Below are 21,784 nucleotides of genomic sequence, written 5' to 3'. Positions count from 1 at the left end.
AACCTTATCAAAATGACTGAAATTGCTTTTAAATTTTATTCCAGTAAAACAATTCACAGTATTACTTTGTTGCATGACTAAAGGTCAACCTTGAGCAGTTGAAATCATGCAGTTGTTGCATACCCCAAGCATACATTAATTGCCCTATAAAAGAAACTTTTGTCTCACACCTTAAATTAAGACCTGTTACCATGAAAATTTTTGAGTCACATCATTCATGAACTATTATTTGTGGTGGGATTCTTCTGATCAAATGTTAATCTCTTCAATAGGGACCTCAACATCGGAATTAGTCTTACAAGAATCCCTGTCTATTAAGAGAGAGAAATAAGCCCTTCTAGGATGGGTTTCATCCCATCATAAGGTAAATGTCTAAAGCAGTTAAAGAAAATGATGTGTAGTAATGTCCTTTATTGCCAGTAAACTACTTTAAAGATTCACCCTTTTATCCCTCTCAGTTATATGGTACGTGATTTGCAACACTTGGTTGAACAGAAATTTTGATATGTAGTCCAATGAGTCAGGATTATTGCTCATATCTATTGCAAGCTGAGGTAAATCATCACCCCACTTTTCCTTTCTTCGTTGTACAGTGCCAGTCCTTTATGGCACTGCATTGAACTGAAGTTCATATCCTTGTGTAGGTCCTCTGTTTAGTTATTGATTTATTTATTTTTCAGAAATACTAAATAACTAAAACCTCAGAAATACTAAATACTAAAAAACTCCCTCCTGTGCACAGGGGAGATACACTTCAACATGAAACCTGTGGTGAAAACAAAGATATTGATGCACAGATTTGGATCAGATTGTATGTAGAAACAAATTTATTTTTTTGTTCCATATCATATTATAATAAAAATAGTAAATAAAAATAACATATATTTCATGTTCACACACATGCACACACACCCCTATATTATATGTATTTCTTTTTCATCTCTCAATTACTCATGTAGAAAGTACGTAGTAGAACAATCAGATGTGTCTTGACAGGACGAAAAGCAGATTTTAGTTTTACAACGCTATCGGGCTTCTCTGATGAACTTCTAAAGTAATCTAGGAAAGACATGATCATTAGAGTCTCATTACTTGGCTGGGTAATTGCTGTTCGTATCAGAAACACAAATCACAAGAAAGGCTTATTAAAACAACCTATTAAAAATCTCAGACAGACAGACTGCTCTGCAGTATCTGCCACTAAGTCATGTAAACAGTACCAAGGAAATTACAAAATTGGAAAGCCTTGTTAAGTTTATTTTGTTGTCTTTCTGCTTGTAAGAACAGGATTTTTTTTTCCTACTATTGTCTGTTTATGAATACCTTATCACATCCAGTGCGCAGTGAGTCAAAAAACAGTATATCTATCATTTCCTACAGCAGAGAATTTTATATACTAATAGGCTTTAGCGCCAGGAACTTTATTCTTGCCGTTGAGTCTTTCTTTTTCTCGGTTTCATCCTCTCACTTACTAATTCTTTTTATTCTTATCTATCTGCCTGCTTCAAACTGATCATCCATCGCCACAGCTGATCACTGCCCATCCCCTGTCCTTCTGCTGACCTAACCAGTTCTCCTTCCTTATCCTCCTAATAGGTGCATAGATAACAACTATAGTTCTAATTCAGCAAAGCAGATAAACACTGTTTAATATTGAGATACTCCTTATATTCCTTAATATTAAGGAGATGTTAAGTATTGTGATATTTAACTTAAGAGTAAGAAGATACTTTTGTCTGCCCCTCATCGTTAAAGTACTGAAGCAAGTGTCAGTAATCATACAATGCAACTGATCCTCTCATCCAGTATTCCCCAGCACCACCCGGATACTTCAGTGGGTGAAGAGGAGATCCAGCACTTGTGAAACCAAATTTTTAATTCAGCAGCCCTGAATAACTGTCCAGAAAATATCAGAGGGACGTTCTCACCTTTTTTCTTGCACAGGAATGGTTTAGTGCACGATGGCGACATTTATAGGGAATGTAATGATTTTGCAGTCAAACTTATAAATATACCACTGTTGACAGCTTTTTAATGTTTCATCAGTTACATACTAAGATGATGTGGAAGGACACATTTGGTAAATATTTGATGAATGTCATTAAGACAAGGGCAGAGTTACATTTCTAAGAACTTTAAAATTAATAAAAGAAAGTTGTAGGGTTTTTTTTCTGAGCACCAATCTTCTATCTCCTAAAAGGTCCTAAGGGGTACCCTGGGGAATGTTTACAAAGACAGTCACACAGAACTAAATTCATGCTGTTATTTTAGGAATGGAAATGCTGTTATTTTAATCTCACCGGACATTTTAATGCAATTAAAAATGACCGAGATAATATATTCATAATTTTGGGATAAAAGGTTTGCATGGCATTATGTTTATCATAAGCCTAGAAGCAGAATTTAACTAATACACTGTTACTGTCCTGATAGAAAATAGTAAAAGCCAAAAATTGATTTTTTTTTTGTCATTTAAAATGAAACTTTTTTCCTCTACAGCAAACAAAGTATAGCTCTGATATTTAAATAACGGACTTTTTCACTTGCTAACAGGAGTCATTATTTGTAGATAAAAATAACTTAAAAAATAGCCATAACAGATCATAATCCCATTAGTAAAAATAAAAACAAAAAATAAGACTGGATGCAGTTAGTGCAGAGTAAAGTTAAGGATCTCAACATGAGATCAATAAAACAAATTAAAAGATACAAATTGTTATCCTTAAGTTATAGCTCATATTCATGTCTCCCACTAGGTTTACAGTCCCCTTTCCCACAGTGTCTGACCATGAATTATGTTTGATTTTATGTATATAATGCAAATAATTTTACAAGGAACATCCTTATGTAAAAAATTACCACTAATAAAATTTTTATTTCTCATATGTTCACTTTTGTATATAATTATGTATATCATATTTTCTATGCAATCTTAATTCTGCCCATCTATCTGTGCAATCTTGTTATAGAAATCAGTACTACTTTCTTAGCTAGACCTTCTAAATTTTTATTAAGCATACTTGACTTAATTTTAACAATGCCTGCACTGGTGTACAATCAGTCTTCTTGTAGCGTTACATCCCTACCACTTGTGGGGATGCACAGAATGTGGTTCTCCACATAACAGTCAAGAAAAATAATCTCCTCTGTCATCCCTACTTGTCTGATCCTCTCTCCCATCGTCCATAAAAAGCAGAGAGAGTGGCTACTGACAATGATCCTTATTTTGTATGAAGAAAGCAAACCTGCCCAGGAAAATGTCACTCCATCCACTCATTTTGACTCCTCTGCTTGCCCTCCTTCAACAGCGAGCAAGCTAAGAAAGGGAATGTGCCCCACAGATTCACCGACACCGTTGACAGAGGTATGGTTTCTGCTTCTGAGGACAGGCAGATTCGTCTCAAGGGTTGAGGAAAATAGGGCCCAGGCTGTGGAGAACAATTTCTAATGATGAGGAGATACGACACCAGCTCCGAACTTTTCTTCCTCAGTCCCAGGCTCAGAAGAGGATCTATGGACCTTTGCATTGCCAGTTGGGCCCATGACTAATATGGAAAGGCACTTGAAAGGTATCACAACAAAATAGACCCAAAATGTTAGGAAGGATGAATGCTCCGTCATACTACATGGATCTGCCTTGGGCAGCTTATGAAGAAAGATCGTTTGAATTGTCTCTGTATCTGGCTGCAGGGAAAAGAAATGTTTTCTGCAAATTGTTATTCAGCAGGTAGACATTAAATTTCACCACAAATGGTATTTTGCAATAATTATTTGACTAACTTGAGCAGTTACTATATATAGTGCCCATGGTTGAAATTAAAAAGAGACAAATTGAAATAAAAAAGCTGATTCTTAGCCAAAGCTGAAGGGATGCTGCTGATACCATCTGCTAGTACAGCCCACAGGAACTAGGAAACCACAGAATTAGCTTTATGTGAGGAATTATGTTTCATCTGCTTTTTAGGGAAGATTAACAGGAGCCTGTTGTCCAATTGCAATATTAGTACCCATTTAATATTGCTTCTGATTTTGTTAGGCGTGATTTTAAATCTCTGTTGAGAAGTGTAAATGCTTTATCCAAACGACACAACTTTTGCTGCATTGAAAAACTAGGTGAAATCATAGTCACAACTGGCTTTCTTGTGCATTTCCCAGATGTGCTACTAATGATCCAGTTCTAGGATACCAAGAATGATTTTTTTTTTTAAATTTTTCTTTTGCAGTTCTAAATGCTGCTCTTTCTCTAGTAAGCAGCATCCTTACGTGGGGAGAAGTCACGTATTTTGAAGACTGTTACAGGCGAGAATGAAGGAGTGAAAGTGTTGAGGGTTTTTTTCTTTTTTGTCTTAGTCCAAATAATTTTTTTTAGCTATGAGACTCATTACTACATTAAAACATTCAAAAGATGAATTGAAATATATTTTGATAGACTGCGGTGAAGTAAGTCAAAAAACAAAAGACTTCCAGTATATAAGAAAATCACAGAATCATAGAATCATTTAGACTGGAAAAGACCTTTAAGATCATCAAGTAGAACCATAAACCTAACACTGCCAAGTCCACCACTAAACCATATCCCTAAGTGCCGCATCTACACGTCTTTTAAATACCTCCAGGGGTGGTGACTCAACCACTTCCCTGGGCAGCCTGTTCCAATGCTTGACAACTCTTTCGGTGAAGAAATTGTTCTTAATATCCAATCTAAACCTCCCCTGGCGCAACTTGAGGCCATTTCCTCTCGTCCTAGCGCTTGTTACTTGGGAGAAGAGACCGACCCCCACCTCGCTACAACCTCCTTTCAGGGAGTTGTAGAGAGCGATGAGGTCTCCCCTCAGCCTCCTTTTCTCCAGGTTAAACAACCCCAGTTCCTCAGATGCTCCTCATAAGACTTGTTCTCCAGACCCTTCACCAGCTTCATTGCCCTTCTCTGGACACGCTCCAGCACCTCAACGTCCTTCTTGTAGTGAGGGGCCCAAAACTGAACACAGTATTCGAGGTGCGGCCTCACCAGTGCCGAGTACAGGGGCACGATCACTCCCCTACTCCTGCTGGCCACACTATTTCTGATACAGGCCAGGATGCCATTGGCCTTCTTGGCCACCTGGGCACACTGCCGGCTCGTGTTCAGCCGGCTGTCGACCAACACCCCCAGGTCCTTTTCCGACAGGCAGCTTTCCAGCCACTCTTCCCCAAGCCTGTAGCGCTGCATGGGGTTGTTGTGGCCCAAGTGCAGGACCCGGCACTTGGCCTTGTTGAACCTCATCCAGTTGGCCTCGGCCCATTGATGCGGCCTGTCCAGGTCCCTCTGCAGAGCCTTCCTGCCCTCGAGCAGATCAACACTCCCGCCCAACTTGGTGTCGTCTGCAAACTTACTGAGGGAGCACTCGATCCCCTCATCCAGATCATTGATAAAGATATTAAACAGAACTGCCCCCAGTACTGAGCCCTGGGAAACACCACCTGTGACCGGCTGCCAACTGGATTGAACTCCATTCACCACAACTCTTTGGGCCTGGCCACCCAGCCAGTTTTTTATGGCAGAACTCCGAGACTTGGGGGTTCGGATGTGGCACCCTGTGCCTGCTGAAGACATTAACAATATTCTGGGAGGGAATAGAAAATACCCTCCAGTGATTTTGGAGCCCAGCAGAACATTAATATAAAAAGGATGTGATATAAACAAAACAAAAATAGCTCTAGCCATACCTGTGAAATGAGTGGGAGAAGTGATTGGAAGAGAGGTTTTCACTAGCGTTATTATTGAAGATGTAAAATGAACTGTGCACGGGCAGAACGTGTCCAACTAAATATGTGATGTTGAGCCTGAACCCCAAACTTGTGTGTACTCTGTCTGATGGCTCAGTGATCTAAAACGGAGCCTGAATTCGGAGCAAAGTTAGCTATTGTCCTTGGCCTTAACAGCTACAGAAAAGCTTCTACGTATCATAGAATCATAGAATCATAGAATCATTGAGGTTGGAAAAGACCTCTAAGATCATCGAGTCCAACCGTCAACCCAACACCACCATGCCCACTAAACCATGTCCCTAAGCGCCTCATCTACACGTCTTTTAAATACCTCCAGGGATGGGGACTCCACCACTTCCCTGGGCAGCCTGGTCCAATGTTTCACCACTCTTTCAGTAAAGAAATTTTTCCTTACATCCAATCTAAACCTCCCCTGCCGCAACTTGAGGCCATACGTAGTTTGACTCTAGAGATGTGCAGGGAGTGAGGGAGGTTTATAACATTCAATACTGAGTTTTCTGTTTTCCTAACTGTGCTAATATCATGCAGTTACCAACAAAAGCAACTGACACAAGGTAAAGTGAGAGCTAGGCTTTTTATATCAGTCATTGCCAGATGCTGGCTTCTCAGCTAAATATGAGTTCCTGCTAGCTCCACAGCTGATTTTGCTAACTGCAATAGCAGTATGCATGCACTTTTCTTCCAGAGGTAGGCCCTAAGGCTCATCTTGTTATTCCCTGTGTTGTGCTTTTTCTTTTGTTTTTTCTTCAAAATTAAGAACCTTACTTAAAGGTAACTTTACTTCTTTGTGTGTATGTGGGGTGGGAAGGGTTTTAAAAATCACATTTCGGGGAGTTTTCCATCAGGGTGTGCTCTGAGTCGTAATGAACTATGGAAAAAACAAGCCACATACACTCTCTGTTATTCATCTTGAACTGGATGTAGAAACTCCAGTGGTGTTGGTACAGGAGAAAACAGTTTTCAGCAATGAACACAGTCATGGTTCGTAGAATCACTTTCTGCTTATCTAATAAATTTGCACATAGAAATCCCATCAGGAATTAATACGTTTTCTACACAAGGGCTGTATTCCCAGTGCGCTATATTTTAGAGCAAAGCAGGACAGGTACTGAATGAGAATATTTTCACTAAAGGAAATGAGGTCTAAAAGAAAGGGTTATGTTAAGAATAGGGTAAATTCAGGGCTCCAATGAAGTCAGTTGCCAATTTTTGTAAATTATGAATTAACCAACACAGCAGAGATTTTTCTGCTCATTCTCAGTGTCAAAGGATCTCTAGCAATAAGAGGTAGGCTCCTGATTTTCATGCTGTACGAAGAGGACTACATCTCCGGTAATTACTAACTCCATGATCCATCACTAACAAAAAAATGCACTGCCGGTGATTTTGTTCTCACTGCCCAGCATCAGGTCAAGATTTTGTTGTTATCCACGAAGCATTTTTACTTAATGTACAACCTTTAGGATTAATATCTTTGTGTCCTTTTATGGACAATAGGTTGTTTTCAGTTTATTCATTAACAGAATTTACATCACAATGACTAAGACTCCTGCTGAAACAAAGTCTTTGTATTGTAAATTATTTCCAATGTAACCAGTTCCTGGATTTCCATTAAACAAGAAATGACTCTTGTAAATGAAACTATTTACCATGCCAATTACTAACACTGTGATATCTTATTTGAGATTATGTTAATCAGAGAAAATGTAACCTTGAGTGTTATTCTCTGTGTCTGGAAATCTAATTGAAATGGTGGCCAGAAAACTCTTATTTCTCTTCCTTTTGAAACTTTTCTGGAAGCTGCATAAAATTATATAACAATCTAAGCATTAAGCAGGGAGATAATAACTGACATTTCAGATCTACTAATACATAGTTATAAATCAGATAATTTTATATCTCAGCAGATTTATTAATCTGAAAAAAATTCATTTGAAGCAGTGGGATTTTAATAATGATATTCATATTAAATTACTTTCTGAGGCTAACCTCTTGCTAACACTACTCTAAATCTTTTTTATTTTTTTAATAAGTGAGACAGCTACACAGGAATTTTATTTTTTTTTAAATCCTTAAGAACATCGCGTAACTACAGTGTTGCCGTTTTTATGAATAAGGTACACCCTTGTTTTGCTAGGCTGTCGGTGCTGTTTTAAGCCCGTGAAACACTTGGAACAGATACTTCCCATCACACTGTGCAAATGCCAGGTGTGAAATATAGGTTCAATTTAAGCCAGTGGGACTCTTTTCACTGACTTCAGTGGGGCTAGGAATTCTCCCCATGAATTCAGCTTTCAGTATCTTGTTGTTTTGACTTCATATACAGCCAAAAGCGAGGGTTGATGTATGAGTAGCATTTAGCCAGTAGTAGCCCTAGGAAGTACCATAACACATCTAAATCATAACGTCTTTCCTACTTCTTTGCTTTCAGGGGTTGTAATTTGCTGCTCATCTACAATATTAAATTGCTTTACCCTTCCTACACATGTAGTTAGCAACTCAAGTCCTCTATATTGAATAGTGGAGTCATAGACTAGTCTGAAACTTATTTCCAGCCTATTCCTCATATGAGTCTTTTTGCTGTCTGGAAAAGGAATAAGTGAGCTCTACTTACTTTATGCTATAGAGACATAAAAGAAATTCCTGCTATTTTTCAGCGAATGTCATGATGGGAGATGTAGCCTGATCAGTCTCCTCCAACAAGGCTGGAAGTGTGAAGTATTCTTTACCATCAAACAAGTACTATGTATGACTTAAAAGTGAAAAAAAATTGCCTTTTATTTTTTGCCAAAATTTTCAGTGTTTCACACAGGCTCATCCCCCCACCCCACCCCCCGGCCCCTCCCCCCCGTTTTTCTTTTCTCCAGATATGTTTTACAGGAATAGGGAAAGGATGGGAGAGAATAGTATTTCTAATCAAACTTTGGGCTTAAGGGATCATACTAAATTTCTTAGATTGTATTTTCTTTAAATGTTATTGCTGAAAGCAGCCAGATTGACATCACTAGAACTGAAAGTATAGGACCAGTAAAATACTCTGGTTTTCAAGCTTTGGTGTATTTTCTCTCTTAAATATTTCTTGGCCAAATAGACAGTCTATAGGTACTGATTTTAAATACTTATCTGCCTAAGTAACGGTCTTGTGGAACTTCATAAAAAATACAAAGAAAGAATGCAAAGTTTTCAAAGCCAAATGAAGAATTGGGCGAAAATATTCAAGAAGCATTCTCCTTTTCTCCTGCTGTCAAACAATTTCCAGAATTTATGAAAACAATGTTTTCTTAACAGTTTAACTACCTTGATGCCATTTCCTAAAGGAAAGCAAACAAGACTAACCTTTCATTGGATTTAGCAAAATTGACCAAGAGTGAAAGGAAAGTACATGGAAATCTTTGAACTACCCTTATTTTTGTGGATCTGGTGGTGACTCTTGCTTCTACAGCAAATTAATGAAAATGCTTAATATGGTATGGAAACTGCTTCAAAGGGAGTTGGAATTCTCCCCAAAAGGATTTATTTTTCCTTGATATACTGTCTAAGATGAAAAATTATCTGTTTCAGAATATCAGGTTTCTAATTTAGTGTCTGAATCTAAGGTAGGTAATTAGGATCAATAATGCCTATCATGGCTCACAAACACACGATAATGTCTGTCTCATTTTAATCCTTTTGCATCTGAAACCTTTCCAACGTTGAGGAGTCATGACAGCACGTAATACATAATTTACATTCATGTGTTCTGTTCAATATTGTAACAGCCAAAGCCACACTGAAGAGAAATATTTTATTCAATTTTGAAGAGAGGTAGCTTATTTTAATGTTACATTTATTGAATAAAATGACCTAAAGAGAAAAGTAGCAAAGGCATAATTTGAAGCCAGCGTTGGAGTTACCCAATTTGTGTTCAATAGAGAAGTAGCTAGAAGAGCGGATGATTTCGGAGAATGATGTGGTACTTTAAACATCAGGGAAGTCTCAGAGGCACTGCACTACAAACTGACCTAGTATTCCTCAGACTGTTTTCAATGGCATGGTTTTGTTACACATTTTGGTACCTCGGAATACACTGACAATAAAGTCCTCCAGTGCTTTATGAAGGCATCGGAATAGCTAAAGACGAATAAACTTCTTCCTCTTCATCCCCTGTGTCTGTTCTCTTGGTGTTGTGGAAATGATCCTTCCATTGTGGATGAGGGCCAGATAGGCATCTCAGTGTGAATTAAGCACCTAACAAGATCAGATATTTTATAAAATATCTTGAAGCTTGCATATGCATTTTTAGACACTTTTAAATACCTACTAGCCTTTGAAAAAACCTTTTAGCTGGGAGCTTGAATCTTGCTCTATGGCAATTTTTTACAAATGGTGCTGAAGCATTTAAGTCACTTCAGTGTTCTTGCAAATATTAACCATGGCTAAAATAACAGCCACAGTCCAAGTAAAATAATTCACAGCTCAGTCATAACACCTTCTTGGGATACAATACTGGACTTCATGACAATGAACACAGCATTATAAATGCCATATGACAGTCATCTTATAAATTGGCACATGTTCTTTTCATGATACATTACAAATGCTCACTAGGTTTTGTCTTCTCCCTACCTGAATGGGACAAAAATTATAAGTTATATGTTATTGTACCATAAAATAAAATTGCAATAAGGGATGCTGAAAAACAGGAAATTACAGCAAGTTCTCAAGAAAATCCACTTTGTACATTGGGGTGTTGCCATGTCTTTTCTTCTAGTGGATTTTCTTACTAGCAATGCCTCAGGCCTGATAGATATGTTTAATACTTTGCTCACTTAGGTATGCAGCTGTGTATTGAACGGCTGATGCCATATTGGATGCAGTACATCTGAAAAAAACACTCTTGACATGTTTGACATAAATTAGTCATATAAAAGGCATCATTGCTAAACTGTCTGAACATAAAACAAAGTTCACTTAATATTGCTGAATGAGCTGGTCAGGCAAGAGTCCTCTAGCTGTCCTTATTCCACCAGTAAATACAACTAAAAGAAGTATTATAGGGAGAGACCAAGCAAAATGCAATATGCTTTTCGGCTGAGCAGAACTTAGTGGACCCGATATAGGATCTGATGCTTCATTTTTTAAAGGGCCTGAAATCAGTGGCAGTTTTGGTTAAATAGGAGTTATCAGACTCTTTAGTACTTAACTATATGAAAATCACAGTTAAGGCCGAATAGATATATTTACTAAGCAAAATCTAGGGTTTTGGAAGTGTGATCATCATAGTCTGACAGAAAGTTCTAAAAGGAACAAGGCTCCATTTCACACTTGCAATAAAAGACAACGTGAAAGGGTGGCTGAATCAGTTCAGCTGGGAAAAATAGGGGTGAGAGAGGGTGATTATTTAAAAAATACATTGCAAATTGAATGGTGTCTCTTAAGTCTAGTCACCTGGAAGTTAGGAACCAATTCTCAACTCATTCTCTAGCTTCCTTTTATACTCAAGAGGAGAGGTAGATACCCCTGGGCCATGTGCACCACTTGCCTTGAATTTCTACTTTTGGAATGGTTGGATTGCTCTCTGAATGTGTTTATTGATTACAGAAAGGGTCTGCTAACAACAAATTTGCTTAGAAATTTATTTTTAACCTTCTTAAATGTAGTGGGATGAATGCCACCGTGAGCATTTTAAAATTGCTTTCTTGATAAGATGGAAGTGTAAGATAATTCAACTGAAGACAATGCAGTGAAACTGCATTTTGCAAATGTCCAAAGAGTTGGCCACCATCGTAGGCTGATTTTTTCAAAACCACTTAGAGAGTTGAGACACATTCCACTTTGTAGCTCAGTCCTAATCCTAAGAGAAGTTACTAACTGCTGACCTCGGCCACATTGGCTGACTCTCAGCTCCTTTCAAAAATTGTTACAGCCAGAATGTCAGCTGACATCATATATAAGCACGATAACTGGAAGAAATTTTCAGTGTAATAAAATGTTTTATTTTATAGAAGATATTTTCTTCTCTTGAGTAGCTCTGTTAGCATGCACTTATTCATCTATGCCCTCTTTCTACCTTTTTTTTACCAAAGTTTCTAAAGTTTCTGCTTTTCTTTTTTCTCTTGAAGACTAATATTATCACTTTCATTAGAGCTCATCAAGTCCTGAAACTAAACTTAAGTAGCAGCATCTGACTGTTGGGCAAAATGGAAAAGTCTGATTCTACCACGCTACACTGAACAACGTGTTACCTCTGGATCATGTATTTAACACCAGAAATCATTTTATTTTCTGCAAAATATCACATAGGCATGTTTGGTTTGTTTTCACAGGAGCCTGTTACGTAACAGCAGACAAGGCATATTCAGATAGCTAATGAAGAGAGTCATACACTAATTCTGTTCTTTCTTTGAAATAGCAAGGCTAACGTCAGTTCTGGTCTGGAAAACATGTAGCTGTGGGCAAAATTTCAAGTTAATGTGCTCTTCAGAGAGGAGTTTTGTTGTTCTTTACCAGCTAAAATTGTCTGTCTGTGTCTGGTTCTATAGTTACCCTCCCAGGGGATCAAGAAAGTGGCTCCTCATGCATAGTTGTTTCATGGTAAAGCTATCTGAAGAATACATTCATAGGGCAAATCAAATGATACAGTTCAATCTTAGGGCTAGAATAACTGAGCTATATGAATCTCTAATGAACCATGGTTTGTTTTCCTTTGTTTTGTACATAGTAGCAACAGTAAATACCTGAAGTGATTTTCACAGCTTTTATAAGAGAATACGACATTTTGGCCTTCCTCAAGAAATGCATTCTCATATGATTTGTCGTGTCCAAAAGATTCACAAAAGGCATGACATGGCCTTAAAGGACAAATTAGAAAGAACTCAGTTTGACTGACAAGAGGAAAGCAGCTTTTGTCTGCCTGACCCATGTCAAGTATGGACAATGAGCCAATGTAAAGGTCAGTGTGAACAACAGCCATGGGGAATTTCAGACTTCCAAAGACGAAGCAGTACGGCCAGTAGTTGTGAAGTCTGTAAAGAAACACTTTCTGAAACTCAATTTACACTTAGTAGAGACTCAAGTGTCTAACATGTTTCAACACATTTTCTGCAAACTTTTTGACTTTGCATCACTAATGACATTTTAGGTCAAACTATTTGCTTCATTTTCCTCTGTGTGGCAGGCAGATATCTTTTACAATGGATAATTTTAGAAATGTGCCTCCTAATTTACTGAGATGGATTCAGTGTTCCCACAAACATGTCCTAACTGCTTAGTCACTCATTAAGCCACCAATATTATTGCTATGAGCAGCCTGGAGAAGGAGGCAATTAGAATTCCATTTGCTTCAGAAGTTATGTGAACATATTCATAGCATAGAGTTAGATAAAAGGCAATCCAGAGAAGAACAAAGTATATATTTGACGTAAAAAAAGGCAGTCTAGGGGGATTCAAGCAGTTTTGTGTGATATTTCAGATATGCATGTGCCATGAAATGCAAATGTCCTTTTCATGTGTGGGCATGAAAATTGACTTAAACACAGAAGTCTATAAAAAAGCAAAATACTAGCTGACTAGCTTTGCAGCCTCTAAAATTGTCTGCCTGAATGTAACCCATGTTTGTTGCAATTTGATGACTGAATAAACTCTATTGCTGCTTATCATAACTTCTGTGGCTGTGTCATCTCGAAGACAAACTCAGTGAGGATCAGACCCCTGATGTGCTAGGTTCTGTGAAAGTGAATTGGAAGATATGACCTCTCCTTGGAACAGCTCAAGATTCAATTTCAGACATAGCAGACAAGTGTAACAAACAATAGCCCCATCTCACAGTTTCATCTCTAATTATTTGCTCGCAGAGTGCAATAATTCATTGTGGACCCACACTTCAGTAGTAAATTAATACTCCCACTCTCTGTGCTGGCTCAGCTATTATGACTATAAGACCAGAATTAAAGTTTTGACCCATGTTTTCAAGCATACTTCCACCCTACTCACACTCCAGTAGCTTCTACAAGAAGGTAAATTCATTATGCATTCTGAAGAGGAGATGCAATCTGAGTTACAGTCTACCAGTGTCCCAAAGGGAAACAAATAAAAACAATCTTTCTGAGTATGTTGCATTTTTTACACTGATTATTTCCACATTAGATTTTACCCAGAAAAATGTATATCATATTCTTGAAGACTAGCATATCATAACAGCAGAAATAAATATTCCTTAGACAACGGATAAAGTGGAAGGTTCTTCACAGCTTGTAAACAACTTAAATATTGCAAGGCATGTAAAAAGGCACAAAAAAGGAAATTGATTCCAAAACTGAAAATGAGAAAAACAAAATCCCAATAAGCTAAATTAACAAAAATCAAGAAGGGCAAGTTTGTACCGGTGACCTTAGCTGACCTCCATTAGAGGGTAATTACTACCCAATCAATAGTCCTTATACATAACTACGGACACAAATGGTCAATGGAAAGTGATAAAAGAATGGTGATCAATAAACATTACAGTCTGGCATACAATTGTCCAAGAAGTGGGGGAAAATATGTTACTTTTTGACTTTGGAAAGCCAATATACAAACAAGGATTCACCAAAGTTTGGGATTTGAGCAGTTTCCATCATATAATACATCACCATTCTTTTTTAAATCCTTCCTATACAACTGAGTTAAATGATCTGGTTACAACATGGCTGCTTAATGCTCAGCTTCAGTGCAATTCCATTTTGTTGGTATATGGATTGCTAACATTCCTGAAGAACCCCTACAAACCTTGCATGGTGCTTGTGAAAATAAACATGCGCCACTTAGCTGTTTGAGATCAGAATCAAATCAAAAAAATTGTTTCTTTACCAGGACAACAGAAAAGAGAGAAGCAAGGCCCTAAGCCTGAGAGCTTTTGTTGAGATGCTGAACCTCCTGTTGATGGTGGATATACAATTGCAGGGGCCTAAACCAAAGTGCAATGAAATATCTGATGAAGGGGACGAAGAAACTCTTTTATTGAATCCAAGCAATCTTGAATCTGGCCCTTGAAGAAGACCCAACTGCAAAAAATATTTTAGTATTATTCCCTCATAACTGCTAGAAAATCAGTCATGAGCAGTCCTTCAGAGTTACACTTTATATTTCAGAAAATGTTCCTGATTTGTAATTTTTTCCGTCTAATTTACATTCACTGAGAGACAGCAGTCAGTCAGGTATATAATATAAAAGACATTTACTGCAGCTTCACACATATACACTCCTCCTCCTGCAGTCAAAGAACGTTGATGAAAATTATCCCTGGGACATGGTTTCTGCAGACACCACATGATTTTTTATACAGGCAATGTTTAACTATTCTTTGTGATCCTGGCCAGGATGCACTCTTAAGTGTGTGGTTGGTCAGAATAAAAAATAGAATCAAAAAGGATTCACGTAAAAGGACTATGATTTTGGTAATTTAAAATTGGATTAGGAAGTCCTTCCCCACAAAGAGAAAGACAACAGTCTTACTATTGTAGAAATATGGCGATCTTCCTAAAACCAGTTCATGTACACTGTCTTGAAAGGTGCTTAGATGATTTCAGAGTAGATACACTGCTTTAAATCAAGAGAATGTGCAACTTCTTGATTCCCTCAAAAATTCATTTTTGGAAGAATTTTACCTATTCTATTATTAACCACACAAATAGTGGTATAAATCAAATTACAATTCTATTGCTAATAATGCTTTTAGATCTCATCCCTCTGGATGCCCAGAGCACACTACCCTGATTTTTAGTGATACCAATAACATATTCCTTGTTCAAGTTGGTGAGTGCTGACCCACCAGTATGGTTTCAAGAACTTCATCAAGATTAGTTGCCTGAAAAAATGCTATGGGTTAAGAGTTACAATGTTACAACATCAAACAAAGCAAAATAAAGTTCTCTTCTTCCTCCCATCTTTCTCTACACATTTTTCACTAAGCAGTAGGATTGTTTAAGATTGGTCAGAATGGATTAATTTGGATTTCAGAATATGACAACACCTCTGATTGCCTTCCCCCCATCCTTTTGCTTTCCCATGATTAATTTGCTATTATGAATAGTCAGTTTACATCTGGACATGAAGCTCAGAGTGACACCAGTCTCTGAATCATTTTACCCTGGTGTAGTGATATCGTCTGTTTCACCATTACCCGCATTATCTAAATTGCTTGAAAATGTTTGTGCACAGCTAATGGATTGTATTGTAAAGAATAATGTTTTGGCTAGACATAAATCTGGTTTTAGACCTCATTCCATGATAAATATGTTAATAGCCTTTATGCATGATTTGTTCGTACCTCCACACAGTGCACAACTGGCAGGCAGTATTGTTGGTGACTGATAGTATATAACGTTAGATTTAGATGATTGTGGCCTTTGATTAAAACACATTAAACTTTCTGCTTGTGCTATTGCCTTGTTTGGGATTGATTAAAGAGATTATGATGTGCTTTCCTGGGTAGGGCTGCATGACTAATTACTAGTGGTTCTCCTTGGAACAGCCATATTCATGAAACTGGCCACACTTTATGGACCGCAGTTCTGCGACTTTTACCCAGTAAAACAGAACTTAGTCCTGCAAAGCCAAAGGAACTGCTCCCATGAGCAGCTTCAGATAGCTTATCCATTCAATCTACTCTTTCCAGTTAAAAACTGACAAAGGTTTTTGTGAGAGAGGCTGGTGAGGGGTCTGGAGAACAAGTCTTATGAGGAGCGGCTGAGGGAACTGGGGTTGTTCAGCCTGGAGAAAAGGAGGCTGAGGGGAGACCTCATCGCTCTCTACAACTACCTGAAAGGAGGTTGTAGCGAGGTGGGTGTTGGTCTTTTCTCTGAAGTAACAAGCGATAGGACGAGAGGAAATGGCCTCAAGTTGCGGCAGGGGAGGTTTAGATTGGATGTAAGGAAAAATTTCTTTACTGAAAGAGTGGTTAAACATTGGAACAGGCTGCCCAGGGAAGTGGTGGAGTCACCATCCCTGGAGGTATTTAAAAGACGTGTAGATGAGGCGCTTAGGGACATGGTTTAGTGGGCATGGTGGTGTTGGGTTGATGGTTGGACTCGATGATCTTAGAGGTCTTTTCCAACCTCAATGATTCTATGATTCTATGATTCTATGAGAGCAACATACGTATTTGATGTCCTTTACGTAGCTCATCAAAGGATCTGCAACTCTTTAAGGAAGTATACCTCTTTGTTTTCTATTCATCCCAAACGTAAACAGTCCTTCTAGTGCCTGCAAGATTTCTCCAGTGCATTAGCTCAGTTCTGCTGATGGAGAAGACCTGTCCATTCTTCACATAAAGCCCTTCTTGATTAAGAGGAACAGATTTGCATGAACTGTGGCAGCTGGCCTCAGAGCCAGAGAACAGACCATGTTCTCAGGGGCATGTTCTTTCCTGAAATAGCTGTGTTCTTTATCCCTCACTGTGGAAGTTCATGCTTCTAGCACTGAAGTCCCCTGTTCATTCCCTGGTATTAGATTAGAGCATAGCCTCCATTTTATTTCTTAATAAAAATTACATTATATGTGCATATATATTTGTACATATATGTATTCTATATATATACCAGTATCTATTTACTTCACGTGTGTGTGTTATGTTCGAGTAGCAGCTGAGACCCCTTGCAGTCCCTCAGAAAGACAAGGAGGTTATGCATGTCTTTCATGTGGACTTGCAAAAACGGGTTAAGATGATGTTACCTACCATCCTCCAAACATTGGTAGATTCTACGTAAATAGTAAAGTTCCAGATGTGGGTTTACTAAGGAGCCAATATGGCTTTGATCTCCTCTGTTAGCACTGGCTGGTGTAGTGTGTTTCCCTTACACTTCTGTGACTCTTCAACTTCATAGCGTCTTCATTTATATTGGGACTGCAATTCTCCCTTCTGTCCTGTAACTTGGCTATTAGCAACATGTAGATATTTATGACTTATTTGTATATTAAGTTGAGAGACTTAATGTAATGGCTATTATTATCATTACTAGTAGTATCATAGAGAAGGTATTATCTGTTATATGGCAATATCTGTAATGTGTGACATAAGGAAATGTGTGCTCCTTGACCATCTCTAAAGTAAAATCAATCCTTCCTTCTGCACTCCCCACATATTAAATATAATAAGCGTAGTTGCAGATGAATGATAGGGGAAGATTTCTGCTTTAGCAGTGTCCTGGTTTCAGCTGGGATAGAGTTAATTTCCTTCCTAATAGCTGGTACAGTGCTGTGGTTTGGATTTAGGATGAGAAGAATGTTGATAACACAGTGATGTTTTAGTTGTTGCTAAGCAGTGCTTACACTATTCAAGGACTTTTCAGCTTCCCATGCTCTATGGACTGAGAAGGCTGGAGGTGCACGAGAAGCTGGGAGGGGGCACAGCCAGGGCAGCTGACCCAAACTGGCCAGAGGGACATTCCATACCATGGGACGTCATGCTCGGTACATAAACTGGGGGAAAGCTGGCCGGGGGGGCCGCTGCTCGGGGACTGGCTGGGCATCGGTCGGCGAGTGGTGAGCAATTGCATCGTGCATCACTTGCTTTGTATATTCTATTATTATTATTATTATTATTTTACTTTAATTTATTTCAATTATTAAACTGTTCTTATGTCAACCCACAAGTTTTCTCACTTTTACCCTTCCGATTCTCTCCCCCATCCCACTGGGGTGGGGGGGAGTGAGCGGACAGCTGTGTGGTGTAGAGTTGCTGGCTGGGGTTAAACCACGACAAGCAGCTTTCTGCTGTTCCTCCTTCCTAGTTATTGTAATTGGATAATGTTCTGGAAAGTATCCTGGTAATAGCAGAAAAGTAGAAGGTGATGGTCCTTTTGACGTATGACCTTATCAGAAAATCATGAAATGACAATGTTTCTCCCCAGGAATAATACCCCCTGTACTTGTTAACATTTTCAACACGGAGGACCAAATGCATCGCAGAGAAACAACATCCTGGAGGTCAGAACTCAGGCAAGGTAAAAGCAATTGCTTTTACAGGCCAAATGTTTTAACTATGCTAAGCAGTTCTGCAACCACAGCTTGTTGCATTAGTTTTTCTTTCCTTTAATTTTGCAAGATTGTTGCACAGGTGTAACATTGCCTGATCACGGTGTGCACTTAAATGGGATCCATCTTTGTTCCTTTCTCTGTTGAAGAGTCATCTTTGACTTTGTATGCAAAGAAATAATGCACTGAATTCCCGTGTACCACCTTCCATGCCCAGAAACAGTCAGTCAATCAAGCCACACAATATTGAAAGAGGTTAAATGTCCTCTGCACACGGTCATAATTCACCAAATATATCAGGCAATAAAATCCTGTGATAACTCACTTTTCATGACAAACCTTGTAATGAGAAGTGAAAATGGGACAAATTCATCTATTCACTTGACATAGATTGTAACTAGAAGGAGAAAAACTAGCCCAGGATTAACCCGTTCTTGTAACGATCACACAGCTGAAAACAGGTGTTTCTCCTTGGCTGTAGACTTGAGTGGTGGTTCTTGATTTTATTTACCTTTTCTCTCAAGTACCTCTCTAGCAGCATGACTAAAGCGCAGTAACTACTAATGAATGAAAAGAAACATTTGAAAGTGTCTCATGCCTATTTCCATGGAACAGAAGAGCAACCCAGACTTCCATTGAGTTTAGATGCATAATTGAACCACTGCCTAATAGCTATTCCCCCTTTAAAGAAACCTGACTGCTTCTTTTAGAATTTTTAACTCACTAAATTCATATATCTCAGCTGTCACAAACAGATAACTTCTCCCCATTTTATGGAAACACTATGGGTACAGAACACATGATGCATTTAATGACAAACTGCAAGGTAATAAGAAAATGAAGGGAATAAGAACATGACGGGAATTAATTAGTCCCATCTTCAAAAAGATGGTGCCACGATCCAAGTGCCTATAGCCAGATCCTAAGATTAATGCAGTTTTACTTCTTGGGTGGATGATGGGACCAAAAAAGATGAAAATCAACAGATATGAGTAATGCAAATTCTCCATGTATTTGCAAGAAGCCATGCAAGATACTGTTGAAACAAGGCCGATCCTGAAACCTCTTTGTATCCAGTATTTAAAGACTGAGGGGGTCTCAAATGACTAGAGGGGCTTTTGCACCTTGATCTTGATAAATGAGAAGCCTAAACACCTTAGACATCTCAGGAGAATAGAGCAAAATGTTACACATCATATCACAAAAACATGGGGGTGGAGAGGTGGCTCAACTACATAAAATTAAATGAAAGCAGAAAGCTTAAAAATATTAAGACTATGGCATTGCTGACACATTCTGGAAAACTACATCATGTAGTATCAAAGTGACCTCTGCCCATCTTGTCACACCACATCAGCTTGTCTTTTGTTACTATGTCTGTTGACAGCGCATTATGTGATGAAGCATGACATAATATGGAGGACAATATGAAATGAAAAGGTAACCTTTTGTGACATGTATTGCATTAAAACACCAATAATACAAGTAACCGATAACATTTCGATCTCCTCAGAGGATTAGAATGAATGCCTCCCGTTGTTATAAGGGAACATGTGTTTACAGATTTGAGTTAAAATGAGTTTTCAAGTAAATGGACCAGTATCCTGTTATTTTGAATGAAAGTGAGATCCTCTTACATTAAGGACCATTTTCTCTCACAATATATGTCATTCTGTTCTCTTGTATGGTGTCAGTAGCGAGATCTATTCCCTGGCTAGCCTCTTTTCAGGAGAGAATGGAAGTGATTTGGTATCTACTGCGATATGTATAAGAAACTTCTGAAGGAAAACCAGAGTAAAAAGACTTCCACTCTCCAGAGAGCTGGCATTCTCAGAGGAGCAGAGCAACCCCCTCTGCCTTTCACCATCGAGTTCAACAGGAGTGTCCTTAGCTGGGAAGGAATATGGACATAAGAAAAAAAAAAAAGAAGAAAAAAAGACGGTAGAGGGAGCAATACAGAAGAAATGGCAGGAAAAGACTGATGGCAAAACAGCAATACAGAGAAAGAAAACAGATGAAGATTTACTAATAAGAATGATAAAGAATGACAAAGCAACATTTAATGGAGGTTGGAAACCATGGGAAAATGTGCTTGGAAGCATACAGTTCAAACAAAGGCACTGATGTGAAAAAGAAAGCTGGAAAAAGAAGAGGAATTGGAAAGACTGGAATATTCCAAAGAGAAAAAGGACATGCAGCCCAGAGGGAAGCCCTCTGTTAGTATTTCAACCATTACTTACACTTCATCACATCTCTGTAACAGCAAGTAATACATTATTTTTAATTCCTGTGTTTCTTGACTATGAAACAGAGCACTGGGACAGAGTATTCTGTCATGAAATATATTTATTACTAGATTTTTTTCTGGGTTTTCTTGACAGAGTCCACCAGAAACTGCTTTTTTTTTTCCTTTTTTCTTTATATATCATATCTTCCAGATATGGCTAACTACCTTTTATTTCTAACCTTACACTATATACACTATTATTTTGTGTACCACCTATATTATATTTTTGTCATATTGTCTGTTTCTGAGAAGCTTGGAGCCTACATTTTTCCATTCTTCTTAACCGGCCCTAAAAAGACGTTTCTGAAGAGCCTCATCCTTTGCTAAAGCATTGATACAGCTTCTAGGATTCAAACTATCTTTGCATTTGTTGTTTGCACAATTAAGCTTATTTAATGCCAGAGCTGTTAGTGCTTTGAAACTGTTAGTGACAGATATTGATAAAAATATAAGTGGTAGGAACAAGGTGAATGGAGAACAATTTTTCACTTTCAAAAGGCAAACAGAATACGACCAAATAAACCAAGATATTTATTACGTGGCAGAACTGAACCTCAAATGTTAAAAAGTTTACATAACCCTAAAAAGAGATTGATGAAATTCCTAGGAGAAAAATTCACTGAGGACTAGTTAACACACAAATTTCACCTCTGGCTCAAGAAGCTTTTAGGCCAGAAGCTGCTTGAGGCTTAGAATGTGTCCTGAAAGAAAGGTCATTATCTGTTTTCCTGACCTCTC

General features: G+C 38.2%; 1 protein-coding gene across 1 annotated transcript in view; it reads right to left on the bottom strand.

Moving 5' to 3' along the window:
• Positions 1–21,784, bottom strand: part of LOC143171922 (GTP-binding protein Rit2) — a 182,759-nt gene that overhangs the window by 33,300 nt on the left and 127,675 nt on the right. The gene's annotated exons all lie outside the window — the stretch shown is intronic.

This window comes from Aptenodytes patagonicus, chromosome W (assembly GCF_965638725.1).
Source record: "Aptenodytes patagonicus chromosome W, bAptPat1.pri.cur, whole genome shotgun sequence".
In the NCBI taxonomy this organism is placed as follows: Eukaryota; Metazoa; Chordata; class Aves; order Sphenisciformes; family Spheniscidae; genus Aptenodytes; species Aptenodytes patagonicus.
This window is presented reverse-complemented; position numbering and strand designations above follow the sequence as displayed.